The 16419-nt window shown below is 38.9% G+C and overlaps 1 protein-coding gene across 11 annotated transcripts in view; it reads right to left on the reverse strand.

Moving 5' to 3' along the window:
• The window catches only part of TBC1D5 (TBC1 domain family member 5), a 590707-nt gene that overhangs the window by 40058 nt on the left and 534230 nt on the right, over positions 1 to 16419 (reverse strand). The gene's annotated exons all lie outside the window — the stretch shown is intronic.

Consider the following 16419-nt stretch of genomic DNA (forward strand, 5'->3'; position numbering starts at 1 on the left):
GTCTTGAACTCCTGGCCTCAAGCAATCCTCCCACCTCAGCCTCTCAAAGCACTGGGATTACAGGCATGAGTCACTGTGCCTAGACTCCCTGTGGTTTTTAATGCATGACTTTGCATAGCATAGTGATTTTGGGGAACATTTAAGTCACCTCAGAACTGACAATTCCGCTGGGTGGGGTGCAGTGGCTCACGACTGTAATTCCAGCATTTTGGGTGGTTGAGACAGGCAGGTCACTTGAGCTCAGGAGTTCAAGACCAGCCTGGGCAACATGGTGAAACCCCATGTCTACAAAAAATACAAAAATTAGCTGGGCATGGTGGCTCACGCCTATAGTCCCAGCTACTTGGGAGGCAGAAGGGGTTGGATTGCTTGAGCCCAGGAGGTGGAGGTTGCCGTGAGCCGAGATTGTGCCACTGCACTCCAGCCTGGGTGACAGCATGAGACCCTGTCTCAAGAAAAAAAGAACAGTTCTGAAGATGACTGTTCAATGAAGATAAATACATTTATGACAATCAAATTTATATTTTTTTCCAGAAAGGTAACTGCAGAGAAGTTTCAGTCTAGACATCATGGTATCACTCAGTGTTTATGAAACAGAAGGGTTACCTGTACTATGGTTCTCTATAGGGGCTAGGGCTGATGTTCCCTGTGTCTCCTTCCCAAGAGGGCCCTGCAGCCATGAGCCCCCTCCAACCCAATCTACAGTTGTGGGCAGTGGCTGGGCCTGATGGATTTAAGGGTAATCTAGGAATTTTGGCCAGTAAGACATAAAGGAAGTCTTGGTGAGTAGCTGTTGAAAATGTCTTTAAGATAGGGTTGCCATATTTAGAAATAAAAACATAGAACATACGATTAAATTTGAATTTCATATAAACATTGAATAACGTTTTTAGTATATGTCCCATGTAATATTTGAGATACTTACATTAAAAAATCTACTCATTATTTATCTGAAATTCAAATATAACTGGGCATTTTGTGTTTTATCTGGCAAACCTACCTTTAAAAAATGCCCTAAGAAGACATGGCCATTCTCCTCTCGATGTTGGTGAATGGATATGGTGTCTAGAACTATTACAACTGTCTTGTTTTCAACCTGGGGAAGAGTTCGTTCTGGGAAGGGCAGGGCAGGTCAGGGCAGAGAGATGGCAAGAAACTGCATCCTTGAAGACACAGATGAGCTTCTAAATTAGTGGTTATAAACCTTGACTACATATTTGAATACTCCAGAAAGTTTTTAATAATACTGATGCCCATGCTCCACTGGAAAGATTCTGACTCAGTTCTTCCGTGACCAGTATTGATTAAAACACTCTCCCAGGCGATTCTAATATATGGTCGGGAATGGGAAGTCCTTTGAACTTGAGCTAAATAACTTTCCTTGTTATCGGAATCAGTGTGAATTGCATTTTCCGCTACATGTAGCTGAAAGCATCCTAAATAAAGACAGTTTCTAGAGTAAAATGCAAGGTTCAGCATTTAAACATTTTATAGTTAGTCCATCTTGGAAATTTGAATCACAATTTTTGGCAAAAAAATTAGGACTGCTCATTTATTTGGGAAAAAGCTCATGTCTCAGCCCAACCCTCAAACCTAAATCTGAAATCAAGGGTGTCAAAAAAGAAGTCTGGTCATAACAGAGGACTGAGTATGTATGACTCATTATAGACATTAAGAAAACAATATCTCATTTATCCTGTGCAATAAACAGATATTCATGTTTTCATCACTGTCCAGCTAAAATGATATTACAGTTTGACAGTTGTCTAGAGCTGAATTTAAGATTTCCATAAATGTTAACATCATCACATATTGGTATCATGCTGATTTCATTCTTATTTTCAAAAACATTATTCTTGATATTTTATGGAATATTTTCACATCATGATACATGAATAACAGTTGCATGTAGAGTGTACAAATATGCTTCAAACCCAAATGGTTGCTTAGAATCCAGGTGAGAACATCCCAAAGTTAAGCAATTTGGCAGCACTTCTCACTGTTTCAAGTTGATTGGGACATTGTATTGAGGCTGCCTTCAATTTTTGGACCATGTGGCAGTATATATATATATATGTATTTTGGGCAGATTAATGTTATAATTTGCAAGTTCTTTACTTGTTAATGGGATCCTTAGATATCTGAAGGGACCTATGGAAGGACTCAGGTAAAATGCTGCAAACTGTCCCACCACCTTTGGGATAGCCTCCAGGAATAAAAAGGTGATGATGATCAAGAGGCCAGAGTGATTACCTGGAGGTAATCCTTGATGTCGATCTGAAAGGCCCTTTTTGTAGCACGGACAAGGTATGGTTGAATTTGGTTTATTTAATGAGATCAGGCCATCTTTCAGAGTTCCTCACAGAGGCAAAAGAAAGATATCAAATGTTAAAGCAGAACAGTAAGAACATTAAAGGTGAGAAAAGTAGAGAAATGTGACCATGAAAGCCAGAAATCTGAGCCTAGTCTTGGGTCTATGAATAAATGATGAGCTAGAGAGGGGAAAGGAGGGAGCTTCCCTTTTCACAATTGTTTTTCAAGTAGAAATAATTTTCTTATTCTTTTCTCTCTTTTCAAATATAGCCTATAACTTTTTAGGATTTAACATAAAGCCAATTTGTTCTTGGCTTATTATAAACACCATATTTTGCTGTTAAAAGTTCCTGTCTACTGACCAAAGTAACTTTGGAAAGCAACATATTGACTGGAAATGATAAGGCCATAGATAGAACTGTACATAAACACTGTACTATAGTTCAGGGGTCCCCAAACCCCAGGCTACAGACCAGTAGCTGTTCACGGCCTGTTAGGAACCAGGCTGCACAGTAGGAGGTAAGCAGCAGGCAAGCAAGCATTACCACCTGAGTTCCACCTCCTGTCAGATCAGCAGCAGAATTAGATTCTCATAGGAGTGTGAAGCCTATTGTGAACGGCACATGCAAGGGATCTAGGTTGTGTGCTCCTTATGAGAATCTAATGTCTGATGATCTGAGTTGGAAGAGGGAAACTGTTTGATCCTGAAACCATGCCCCTGCAACCGCATCTGTGGAAAAACTGTCTTCCATGAAACGGTCCCTGGTGACAAAGAGGTTGGGGACTGCTGCTATAGTTGGTAACAATTCTAAGGGGAATTGTCATCTTAAATAAAAAGGAAGTTTGGAAATTTGATTATATTACCTTCTGGTGATCCATACATTCAATGCTTTTTAAATCCTTTGGCTACACTGTAACATGGCTGAATAGGGTTTTAGTTGTTGTTTCAGATGTTTTAAAAAATTTCTCCTGAGCAACTGTATTTAACAAGCAGACAAACATTCCATACCAAGGTCAATCTTATTCAAGCCAAGTACAATAGTTTAGTCAAATGCAACTTATAACAAAGTCAATCTGATAAATTTGTAATGATAAACATGCGTATTAAGAAGATTAATAATTAGGCATGAATGGGGAACTGTATAAATGACTTGGTGTGCTTGGTATTAATATTTTTATGGTCAAAAGAATTATTTTTTTTCTCTTCTTATTAGTTCTTCATGTTACTGCTAACATGTTTTCCTGGTAAAATCCAAGTTTTTTTTTTTTATCATCACTGCCACAAATTAGAAAGGTCCTGATTTTTTCCAGTAGTTGCAGTTCCCTCTTCATTAACTTAGGGCCTTCAATAACTTAAAGCATGCCTTTAATTTAATTTACTCCCCAACTTCACCCTCTTTCAGTGCAGAATTTGGAGAGTGAAAAAAAAAAAAAAAACTGCCCCTTCTCTAGGCAAATATGAACCCCAGACCAGGGTGTGCTGCTTAGTGAACACAGCATGAGCTCGGTTTTAAGACCCTGGGTTGTCTCTTTCTCCCATGCTTCAGGCATGAGATTGCTGGTGCTTACTGCCAGCAATACTTCCAGGTGTATTAATTTCTGACACATGGACAACTTGGAGCAGAAAGCTGGGAGGGTAAATAGCAGAGATCAGGAAAAGAGAGGAAGCTTGGGTAAAGGTACCTGATATGGTTTGGATTTGTGTCCCTGCCCAAATCTCATTTGGATTTTCATCCCTGCCCAAATCTCATCTTGAATTGTAATCCCCAGTGTTACAGCAGAGGCAGGATGGGAGGTGACTGGATCATTTGGATCACAGGGGTGGATTTCCCCCTTGCTGTTATTGTGATAATGAGTTCTCATGAAATTTGGTTTTTAAGAGTGTGTAGCACCTCCCCCTCACTTCCTCCTTCTCTGGCTGTGTTAGATGTGAATCCTTCCTCTTCACCTTCTGCCATGATTGTAAGTTTCCTGAGGCCTCCCCAGCCATGCTTTCTGTACAGCATCTGGAACTTTGAGCCAATTAAATCTTTTCTTTATACATTACCCAGTCTCAGGTAGTTATTTATAGTAATATGAGAATGGACTAATACAGAATATTGGTACTAGGATTGTGGCAGCATTGCTACAAAGATACCTGAAAATGTAGAAGCGACTTTGGAACCTGGTAACAGGCAGAGGTTGGAACAGTTTGGAGAGCTCAGAAGAAGACAGGAAGATGAGGAAAGTTTGGAACTTCCTGGAAACTTGTTAAACTGTTGTGGCCAAAATGCTGATAGTGATATAGGCAATGAAGTCCAGGCTGACACAGTCTCAGATAAAGATGAGAAACTTATTGGGAATTAAAGGTCACTTTTGTTATGCATTAGTAAAAAGACTGGTGGCATTGTGACCCTGCTCTAGGGATCTGTGAAACTTTGAACTTGAGAGTGACAATTTAGGGTATCTGGTGGAAGAAATTTCTAAGAAGCAAAGTGTTCAAATGCAGCCTGGCTGCTTCTAACAGCATACGGTCATATGCATGAGCAAAGAGATGATCTGAAACTGGAACTTATGTAACAGGGAAGCGGAGCATAAAAGTTTGGAAAATTTGCAGCCTGTCCCCGTGGTAGAAAAGAAAAATCCATGTTCCTGGGAGGAATTCAAGCTGGCTGCAGAAATTTGCATATGTAAAGAGGGGTGAATGTTAATAGCCGAGACAATGTGAAAAATGCCTCAAAGGCGTCTCAGAGACCTTTGTGGCAGCTGCTTCCATCACAGGCCTAGAGGCCTAGGAGGAAAGAATGGTTTTGTGGGCTGGGCCCAGGGCTCTGCTACCCTGCACAAACTTGGGACACTGCTCCTTGTATCCCAGTTGCTCCTGTTCCAGCCATGGCTAAAAGGGCCTAAGATCTCTCAAGCTGTTGCTCCAGAGGATGCAAGCCATAAACCTTGGCAGCTTTCATGTAGTGTTAAGCCTGTGGGTGTTGAGAGGACAAGAGTTGAGGCTTGGGAACCTCCACCTAGATTTCAGAGGATGTATGGAAACAGCTGGATGGTGGAAGTCGGCTATAGGGCTGAGCCCTCATGGAGAACCTTTACTAGGGCAGTACAGAGGGGAAATGTGGGATTGGAGTCTCCACACAGAGTCTCCGCTGGGGCACTGCCTAGTGGAGTTGTGACAAGAGGGCCACTGTCCTCCAGACCCCAGAATGGTAGATCTATTGACAGCTTGTACTATGTGCCTGGAAATGCCACAGTCACTAAATGCCAGCTTGTGAAAGCAGCTGAGGGGGCTGTACCCTGCAGATCCTCAGGGAGGGAGATCCCCAAGGCCTTGGGAGCCCACCCCTTGCATGAGTGTTGTCTGGATGTGAGACATGCAGTCAGAGGAGATTATTTTGGAGCTTGAAGATTTAATGACTGCCTTGCTGGGTTTCAGACTTACATGGGGCCTGTAGCCCCTTTGTTTTGGCTGATTTCTCCCTTTCGGAGTGGGCTTATTTACCCAGTGCCTGTACCCCATTGTATCTTGGAAGTAACTAGTTTTTGATTTTACAGGCTCATAGGTGGAAGGGACTTGCCTTGTTTCAGATGAGACTCTGTAGACTTTTGAGTTAATGATGAAATGAGTTAAGACTTAGGACTGTTGAGAAGGGAGGATTATATTTTGCAATATGAGAAGGACATGGGATTTGGGAGGAGCCAGGTACAGGATATGGTTCGGATTTGTGTCTCCACCCAAATCTCATCTTGAATTGTAATCCTCTGAGTTGGAGGAGGGCCTGGTGGGAGGTGATTGGATCATGGGGTGGATTTTCCCCTTGCTGTTCTCACTATAGTGAGTTCTCACAAGATTTGGTTGTTTAAAAATGTGTACCACCTCCCCCCTTCAATCTCTCTTTCTCCTTCTCCAGCCTCTTTTTTCCCTTCTGCCATGATTGTAAATTTCCTGAGGCCTCCCCAGCCATGCTTCCTGTACAGCCTGAAGAACTGTGAGTCAATTAAGCCTCTTTTTTTATAAATTACCCAGTCTCAGGTAGTTTCTGATAGCAATAAGAGAATGGACTAATACAGTGGCCAAGCCTTCAACTGTCTGGGTATAGAAGCTCTAGCTATGAGGAACAACCAAAAGGGGGTTCCTTAGCCCTAAGTTTTCAGGGGCAAAGTGAAGGCCACCTGCCTGATACAGATCCCCCCTTTATCAACAGGCCTAGAATTTCTATGACAGAAGTAAAGCCACTCTTTCTGCAATGAAAGCCCAGTGGATTAAAAATATAACTTCCTGGAAAAGTTTACACAGGTGTTCAAAGGATAAATGATGAGATGCCAGGGACAAGAGGTTTAAAAGCAGGAAGACACTGTAGGAGAGGGTGGTGATGCCACTGAGGGGGAAAGAAGAGGACAACCATGCACACTCTGCAATCTGGTCTCTGGCATTGGCTGACCTCCAATTGCCCAGACAAGTCAAAGCCCTCATTTCCTTCCCTGTCATGCACATCTGCACTTTAGGGTACAAATAACTGTCCCCAAGGCAATGTGGCACTGAAAGAATATACAAATGTCAAGTTTCAAGACAGGTCACTAGAAAGAAGCAAATGTTATCAATGACACATTTAATTTAGCATGATTCAAACCCACAAAATATTTCTGGCCTGGGATTGTAAATATTTCTAATTGCTTCACTTGAGCTTTCCCCAAACCATTGTCTATGCCTCCTGGGCAGTATTCAGCATAGGTACAATCTGGCATCTTTGCATTTTATATAGAGGATGAAGATAAAGATAAGCGATGGAGGAAGAAGACCCAGCATGAGGTGAATGAGTGTTTCACTCGACCCAAAGGGCACTGTTCTGCAAAGGACATTGCAGCACTCTATTTCCTGTGATTCTGCTTTCACAGCCTTCTCAGATTTTTTTTTTAACTTAAAATAAATGTATTGCACCATAAGGATTTTTAAAAGTTGGTTGTAAAACCTGTTTACAAAAGCTAAATTAAAATGTCATGCTAAAACTGTTGAAAATGGAGGGCTTTTAATGATGCTTCCTTTGATGTTCACATTTCTTTGCAATGGAGTTACATGATTTGGGTGATGCAAAAAGATGGAGAAAGAAGGAAAGAACTCTCTCACAAAGATAAATAGTCTACTCTTCCTGACCTTGAGTACATTTACTGGCAGACAGATTGTAAACAAGGTTTATAAAACATCGAATGACTAAATGTATGTTTCAAATATCCAGGTTAATTTGGCCTAAGATTAAAATTACTATCATGAGACTTAAACTGCTGATGTTTAAATTCACTTTATATCTATTCATTTCAATAAACTATATTAAATGGGAATATATTTTAAATGAGACTGTATTTTATTCCAGTTATTAACACTACTGATTAAACAAGAAGAGATTATATATATGTACTTTTCACTTGAAAATCCTATAATTAGATGAACTCTAGATTCCAGTTTTCAATTCCATCCCTAAGCTCATAAAGAAATTCACTGAAGTCAATGCTTTCCACATAACATGTTTTCCCAGGAAGTATACGTCACTGACTGAAAAGAAAATCAGATAACTAGGAAAATTCTAGTCTTCTGGGAAGGCTGCTCTGCTCAATTTCTCCCTTCAAACCACCAATTTAACTCCAGTTGCCTGAAAATCTGCCAGTAAAATATGACTGATGACAGCAGAACTGGCTCTTTTCAAATGCAAATCCTTCAGGAAAGGATTAAATAAACCATTTTGGCAATTAATACTTCAAGGGTAATTTACCTATCAAATTGTTGGCTGCCTCATCACATCCCCCCAACTACTGGTCCTCTGTCATGAGCCTCTTGTAACCCTTCTCCCTACCAGAGATTGGTTAAGAAGTGGGCATGGAATTTAATTCTGGTCAGTGATATGGGAAGGAAAATCCTGCTGGGGAATTCCCAAGTAGACTTCTCTAGAAGGGGTGTGCATGCACGTGTGTGTGATATAATTGGCTGTGTCAGCCCACTTGAGAGAACATGATGAGAGCAAGTTGAAGATAAAACCACACTAAGGATGGCAGAGTGGAAAGATGGTGATGCTACTCAACAGCTGAATAATCCAATCGTAGACCTATTTCAGGACTCTTGTTATATGAAATAATAACAAATTTCATTTGATATACTACTTCCTCTTATTTTTACCCAAAGCAACTTGATACAATTCTAACTATTTTGGATGTGTCAGGGGATGTGAGGGAGAAGAGAACTCCTATAGAAGGTATTGTTGACTGCCTGCTCAATATCCACCACTACTACCTGTCCTAGGAAGCTATTTTCCTAAGGGAAAATAATGGTTGTATTCAATGGAAGAAGAAATACATCATCAGTGGTTCAGATCTATCTCTCACCAATACAGCCCATGGTGGTCTGTCATCTAACACCATTTTGTTTACTGTCTTTGCTGTTCATATGGCATTTAATCATATTATGCATCTCATGTGGATGAGATATTTTTAGTTTAATTACTTTTCCCCCTTCCAATTTCACTCTAAGCATCCTTATTAGGATTGCTCTCTTACATTTCTTAAACAAACAGATATAATGTCTTAAATTATAATTTCTAGATCATGGCCTGAAATAGGTTAGGCAATTCTCCAGTTTTCTAGAAGTAAGAGTCTGCTTTCAAATTCGTTTTCATTTATCTGACACTTTTTGGTATTTTGTCATGATAAAGAATAGATGAATAATACAAAAATAAATTATATTTGTATGACCATAGTATATGTTCAAACTACCAAAGGGCAATGACGAATGCATACAGGGGTCACAGGGGTCATAAAGACACAGGATGGTCACCCCCCTGCAGTGCTGTGGGCCTTCAGGTAAGGGAGTATCCCATTATGCATCCTGTTTTATGCAGAGACTTTCAGCTCAGACCTTTTTTGATTTCCTGTGGTTTAGAGAGGATTCTGAACCATGGATACTTTCAGATCTTTGAAGGCTGGTATGTATTATAATTATTACAAATCATACCAAAGTATCACGCAGTTTATCAGGAAATTAACAAAAATACTTCTAGTTGGCTGGTGTGCTTAAATATTATAACTTATTCACATAGACAAGTCAGTTTTCAAGTTTTTATTTGTTTATTGAGACAGGGGCTTGGCTCTGCTGCCCAGGCTGGAGTGCAGTGGCACAATCATAGCTCACTGCAGACTTGAACTCCTGGGCTCAAGTGATCCTCACACCTCAGCCTCCCCAGTAGCTGGGACTACAGGTGCATGCCACTATGCCCAGCTAATTTTTTTGTTAAATTTTTTGTAGACATGGGGTCTCACTATGTTGCCTAGGCTCAGAATTTTTCTTATACTCTATTTTTTGTATACTTTAACCTTAGCAAAGATATTCTTAGAAAATGATTTGGCAACAATCATAGAACATGACTAACAGTGCTAAAACAAGTAAAAATTTATTTAACGGAAGAATGGCCACCTAAAAATAGACTTCTAGAAAGATAAGTATTGGATGTCATTTATATTAATCATGTAAAATAAAGCATAAAATTAAAAGTATCAAAACGTTTTATTTTCTCTTCAAGACAAAACAATACCAATCCTCAAAATAATAGTACTAATAATAACGAAGTGAGGTCAATTTTAAAACTTTCTACTAGTTTTCACATTTCAGTAAAGAAGTATAATGACATCTTTTATAAAAATCTGGCACAAGGCTTAATTGTTACCTCTTTAAAGACTAAGCTGAATCTTGCCCTCTTTCATTATATGCCTAAATCAAGGGCATTAACAGGGGTAAATGTGATACTTCTTTTTTTATCTAAAGAAGATAGGCTGTGGATTATAGAAAGGGTATGTATGATACATAAAAAGGCAATATTAAGAGAAAACAAGTTCTACAACACACTATATGATGCTTGTCCAGGATATGTCATACCTATATAGATTTTGACAATCACTTCTCAAAACCATTACAAGCAGATTTTACTGTGCTTAGACTGATAGCTACTACTAGATTATTTTAGGTTTTATGTCTCTTTCTACCACCATTTTGGCAATTAATATCAACAGTTTCTTGACCCTGAACCACTTTAAAAGATAAACTGAGTCTTCAAATCTGAAAAGTATCATCATATAGTTCAAGGGACAAGAGACCCAAACCAAGAGATGTCTTTGCTTTCATTTCTGGCCACTGGTTTGTGTAAGAAATTTAAGTGAAAAGCTATCTTGAACTTTTTTGAGGATATGGAATATCGCTGTATCACATGACACTGGCCTGGAAACGAAAGCAAATTGGACCTATATGTATGGTAGGTACCCAGTCATAGGCTCTGGTGTCCTGGGACCACTCTAGCGGCAGCAGGCGGCTCCCATGGGAGAATGAGTCCCGGCTATGGGCCTAAGCATTTTTCAACTGTGCACTGTTGGAAGCTTAGAAGCTTAGATCAGCAAAAGCGGATTTCTCACTCATACTTCATGTCTATCATGAGTTATCAGGGAGGTTCTGTTCATGGTGTCAGAGGGAAAGAGAGCTGTGGATGGCCTTGCAGTGACAATACATACATATTCAGTCACAACGCAGTAGAGAGAACTGGTCACATGATTCTGACAGATCATAGGGACAAGGAGGCGCAATCCGAATAAGTGCCCAGAATGGGCAAGAACTGGCAAAGTGTACTGACTTAACACACTATTTAATAAAATAATAAGATAGAACTATTACTTGGAAAACGATGAGCTTATTTATCTTAAAAATTTCTGCCTACTTCCTTCCCCAAAGTTAGCAAATATACTAAATTTTGAATGATTACTTGCATTCTGTCTCTTGGTTCACAGCAGGTCTATGTAGAGAGTTAGACTTACTTTATTTCTATTTTTAGTCAACTTCTCAGTTTTAAGTTAAAGTATCATCATAAAGAAAAGCAATTAATTGGTGTTGCAGGCTAATCCATATGCCACCAAAATATGATAATGCAAATGAAACCTGTCTCCATATGCCTTTCTCATTTGTTATTCTCTTACTCTGGTTCTTCATAGACACGTTCTTTGCACAGGCAGATAATCTCCTCTTCTAATTTATTATGCCAATACATTCTACTTTGTTGTAATTTTTAGTTGTTATTTTTAATCTAAGTTATATATGTAACACTTATATAAGTGTTAATAGAGTGAAATGGTCAATAACAATGAAATGGTGCTTTATACAACTGTTCTTGTTATGAAGAACAGTTCCCACAACCCCACCCTCCACTTCTTGCTTCCCAAAAACCACTTTAAATTCTTTTACCCATTTTGTTTTTTTCACCTCTATATCATCTATGTATCTATGTATCTACCTAGTCTATCTAAGACAAGCTCTGGCTCTGCATCCCATGCTGGAGTGCAGTGGCACAATCACTGCTCACTGCAGCCTTGATCTCCCAGACTCAAGTGATCCTTTTACCTCGGTCTCCCGAGTGGCTGGGACTACCGTTGCATGCCACCACACCTGGCTAATTAAAAAACTTTTTTTGTAAAGACAGGTCTCACTATGTTGCTCAGGCTGGTCTCGAACTCCTGGACTCAAGCAATGCTCCTGACTCAGCCTCCCTAAGTGTTGGGATTACAGGCGTGAGCCACCACAGCTGGCCTTTATCTCTAACTTATCTAGCCACTTCTTGATTTCTCTTGAGAGTATTATCCCCTGATTTCCCACTATGGAAGATAACCTGCTCCCTCCTCTCTTCATGCAAGCACATAGTTCCCACGCCCCATCTTCTCAACAGGTATAGTGTGATTCTCATTAGATTCATATTCAATAGGCTTATATTATAATGTCTATGTAAATTCTAATCCCAGCTCAGTTATAAGGTTTATCATAACCTTTCTTTCTTTTCCTACACATACTTTGTTTTCCTTTGGTGTTACCAATTGTCCTTTTTTGGGGTTAGTTTAGCTTTTACAAAGTTATCAGCCAAACTCATGCCTAGTTGTATAAATCTCTTAATTTGTTAAAATATATTAGTCATTCTTTCAATTTTATCTTTTTGAATAAATCTTTCTGGAACCTTCCAACTTGCTCCAACCTGGGCTTGCTACTACTTTCTGGGTCTGCTATTTAGCAGTGCTATAGTCTTCGGATCTATAAACATTATCATTCTGGGGATCTTTTTGTTTTGCTTTAGATCCTCTATTTCCTAGTTCTCAGGTTCCTCCTCCTTAGTTTATGTCCTCATTTTTGTACAGCATATCCTCCAGTGGATTCCCAGGGTACGTGAGAATCATTTTTTTGAATCTTTAATGTCTAAACATGGCTTTATTTTATGCTCAAAATTAACTACTAGTTTAGCCAGATGTTGAATCTAGGTTAGAAGTAATTTTTTCTCAGAACTTTTTTTTTTTCTTTTTTTTGAGACGGATTCTTGCCCTGTTGCCCAGGCCTGAGTGTAGTGGCGCGATCTTGGCTCAATTCAACCTCCACCTCCTGAGTTCAAGTGATTCTCCTGCCTCAGCCTCCCGAGTAGCTGGGACTACAGGCACCCACCGCCATGCCTGGCTAATTTCTGTATTTTTAGTAGTGATGGGGTTTCACCACGTTGGTCAGGCTGGTCTTGAACTCCTGACCTCAGGTGATCCACCTGCCTCAGCCTCCCAAAGTGCTGGAATTACAGGTGTGAGCCATCACGCCCAGGCATTTCTCAGAACTTTCAAAGTATCGCTCCATTGTCTTGCTTTTGGTGTTGCTACTGAGAAGTCTGTGGCTATTTTAATTCCTCATTCTTTGTTAGAATCTTTCTTTTCCAACTCTACAAGTCAGTAAAATTCTTTTGTTTGCAGATTTCTGAACTTTTTCAGTAATACATCTGAGTGTAGGTTTGTTTTTTCTTGTGTGGGTCAGTCTGGACTTTTCCTACCTTAAAACTCAGTTATTTTAATTAATGGAAAAATTTCTCGAATTGTATTTTTGACATTTCATTTTATTTTCTCTGTTCACTCTGAAACTCCTATTTTTAAAAATTTCTGGGCCAGTTCTCTAATTTTCTTATGTTTTTTCCCTCTTCTATTTGTTTTATATTCTATTTTCAGGGGAGATTTCCTCAACTTTCTCTTCCAACTCTTCCACTGAGTTTTACATTTTAGAAAAACGTATACATTCGAAAAGGTATCACATTAGAAAAATATAACATTTAGAGAACAGAAAAATCTATTAAAATATGATTTTTGTTTTCTTGTTCTGCACAGCCTGTTTCCTCCCAGTTGCTTTTTTCTGTTTTTGTCTTTCATTATCAAATCCTCTCTTCAAGTGTCTGGTGATCCTTGGCTGTCTTGTTCATATAAAATAGTATGAACTAAAAAGCTAAGAGGAAGTTCTGTGTTTGGATGGAGCTCGTTAATGGTGGGGTCCACTAAAAAGTAACTGGCTGTTTTCTTGGAGCACCCCTAGGGTGAGTATATTTATGGCTGTGTATACGTGTCTTTCGCCTAGAGAAAACCCTTCCAAATCTCCTGCCTGAAGGGCTATACATACTGGTACTCTGGAAAGCAAGTGGCGGAGGCCTGGGGTCTCAAATCTAGCATTTAAGTATATTCATTATCCCTTTTCCAGTAGGGTGGTTCACATTGGAATGTGCCTGATCTCTCAGACCATAGACATTTTGTACACTTTTCAGAGAATTAAACTTTCAGTCTTTTGCTGACATAGGGAAGGGAATCTAATTCCTCTTTCAGAAGCTTCTGACCAGTTGTCATGTCTTCAGTTCTACCTTCATCTTTACTTGCAGCTCCTGAGCTTCTGGAGAATCTTACAGTGTAAGTCAAGCTGCTGCTTTGTTTTTTGCCTACCACTGACTTAAGGTTCAGCTTTCTTAGGTTGCTTCGTTGTCACTTGTTATCTGTTTTCCAAGTAACAAAATTTTATTGCTACTGTTTTTTCTTTTGTTTTCTTATTCTTTGAGGGTTTATCTTTAACTGCCCTTGTCCCTGCAGTGGAATTTAAGGAGGGAACAGAGCTAAATGCTTGCACTAAAGGTGCCAGGTTTAAACTAAAGTTCCTCTCTGCTCTTTTATATACTACAGAATCACAGTTCCTACATGTTGAAGGGATCCCTAAGAGGGCAGGTAGTAAACTCTTCAAAGAGCAAAAATGTTTAATTTGCAGATAAGGTGGTTAAAACGCCAGAAGCTGAGTGTCTTGCCCCAAGACATACAAAGTCACACAGATAGAGAACATAATATTCTATGTATCTTAAATAATTATCTCTCAAAGGTTAATTGTTTGTTTGTTTTTCTAATTTAGTATAATTTCAGCTATAGCTAGATCCTTTTCTGTATTACCTTGGCATCTTCCACTGGGCAGATGAGTTCTTATTAAGATATTAGGTGTTAAACTACAGTCATGTGCCACATAATGATGTTTCGATCAATGACAGACCACACATATGATGGTGGTCCCATAAGACTATAATGGAGCTAAAAAATTCTATTGTCTAGTGACATCATAGCTGTCATAATGTCATAGTGCAATGGATTGTTTGTGGTAATGCCAGCCTACTGTGCTGCCAGTCATATGTAAGTATGGCACATACAATTACGTACAGTGAAGGATAATAATCGACTGTGTTACTGGTTTATGTATTTACTATACTATACTTTTTATCATTATTTTATAATGTACTTCTAGTTACATATATATAAAAGAGTTAACTTTAAAACAGTGTCAGGCAGGTCCTTCAGGAAGTATTCCAGAAGAAGGCATTGTTACCACAGGAGTGATGGCTCCATGAGCGTCACTGCCCCCAAAGACCCTCCAGGGGGACAAAACGTGGAGGTGGAAACAATGATACTGATGATCCTGACCCTGGTTAGGCCTAGCCTAATGTGCGTCTCCGTTTTGCTTAAAAAGTAAAATAAAAAAATTTAAAAATAGAAAAAAGCTACAGAATAAAGATATTAAAAAAGCATTTTTGTACAGCTATAAAATGTGTTTGTTTTGAGCTAAGTGTTATTACAAAAGAATCAAAAATTAAAAAAATAAAAGTTCATAAAGTTATAGTAAGGTAAGATTATTTTGAAGAAAGAACTATCGTTTAAATAAATTTAGTGTAGCCTAAGTGTACAGTGTTTATAAAGTCTGTAGTAGTGCACAATAATCCTAGGCCTTCACATTCACTCACTGCTCACTCATTTACTCGCCCAGAGCCACTTCCAAGCTCCATTCAGAAGTGCCCTAGACAGGTGTACCATTTTTTTCCCTGTATACCTTACCTTATATTTTTCTGTACCTTTTATATGTTTAGATACAAAAATACTTACCATGTGTTATAACTGCCTACAGTATTCAGTACAGTACCATGCTATACAGGTTTGTAGCCTAGGAGTAACAGACTATACCATACAGCTTAGATGTGTAGTGGGCGGTACCATCTAGTTTGTATAAGTACACTCTATGATGTTTGCACTATGATGAAATTGCGTAATAACACATTCCTCTGAATGTATCACTGTTGTTAAGCTATACATGGCTGTTATAAAATGTGGTTAAACGTGAAGTTGGCTTATAATAATTTCAGACACAACCAAGTTTTTAAAGCAGTGGATATGCCTTAGCTATATCCTTTTGAGAAATGTATATAAAGAATTTTATATACATTTTATATATATGTATATAATTTTATATACACGGCGCTGGACGCAGTGGCTCATGTCTGTAATCCCGGCACTTTGGAAGGCCAAGGCAGGTAGATCACTTGAGCCCAAGAGTTCCAGAGCAGCCTGGCCAATATGGCAAAACCCCATCTCCAATAAAAATTCACATATTAGCCAGGCATGGTGGCACACACCTGTAATCCCAGCTTCTCAGGAGGCATGAGAATCGCTTAAACCCAGGAGGTGGAGGCTGCAGTGAGCCAAGATTGAGACTGTCTCACAAAAAAAAAAAAAAAAAGAATTTTACAGAGTATCAAAATATAATTTAAATGTAGTTTGTATAGTTTTTTAAATGGTAAATCAATTATTTTTAATTTTCAAGAAATATTTAAAATGGAAAAAACACCTTGGTTTGTTTGAAGTTCCATCATTTATCTGTTAAATTTTATAAGAAAACACAGGCTTTGACAAAAAGGCATTTGTAGAGAAAAAAAGGACTGGGATTTAGGAAAGATTCAA

The sequence above is a fragment of the Hylobates moloch genome, unplaced genomic scaffold (genome assembly GCF_009828535.3).
Source record: "Hylobates moloch isolate HMO894 unplaced genomic scaffold, HMol_V3 SCAFFOLD_22, whole genome shotgun sequence".
Classification (NCBI taxonomy): Eukaryota; Metazoa; Chordata; class Mammalia; order Primates; family Hylobatidae; genus Hylobates; species Hylobates moloch.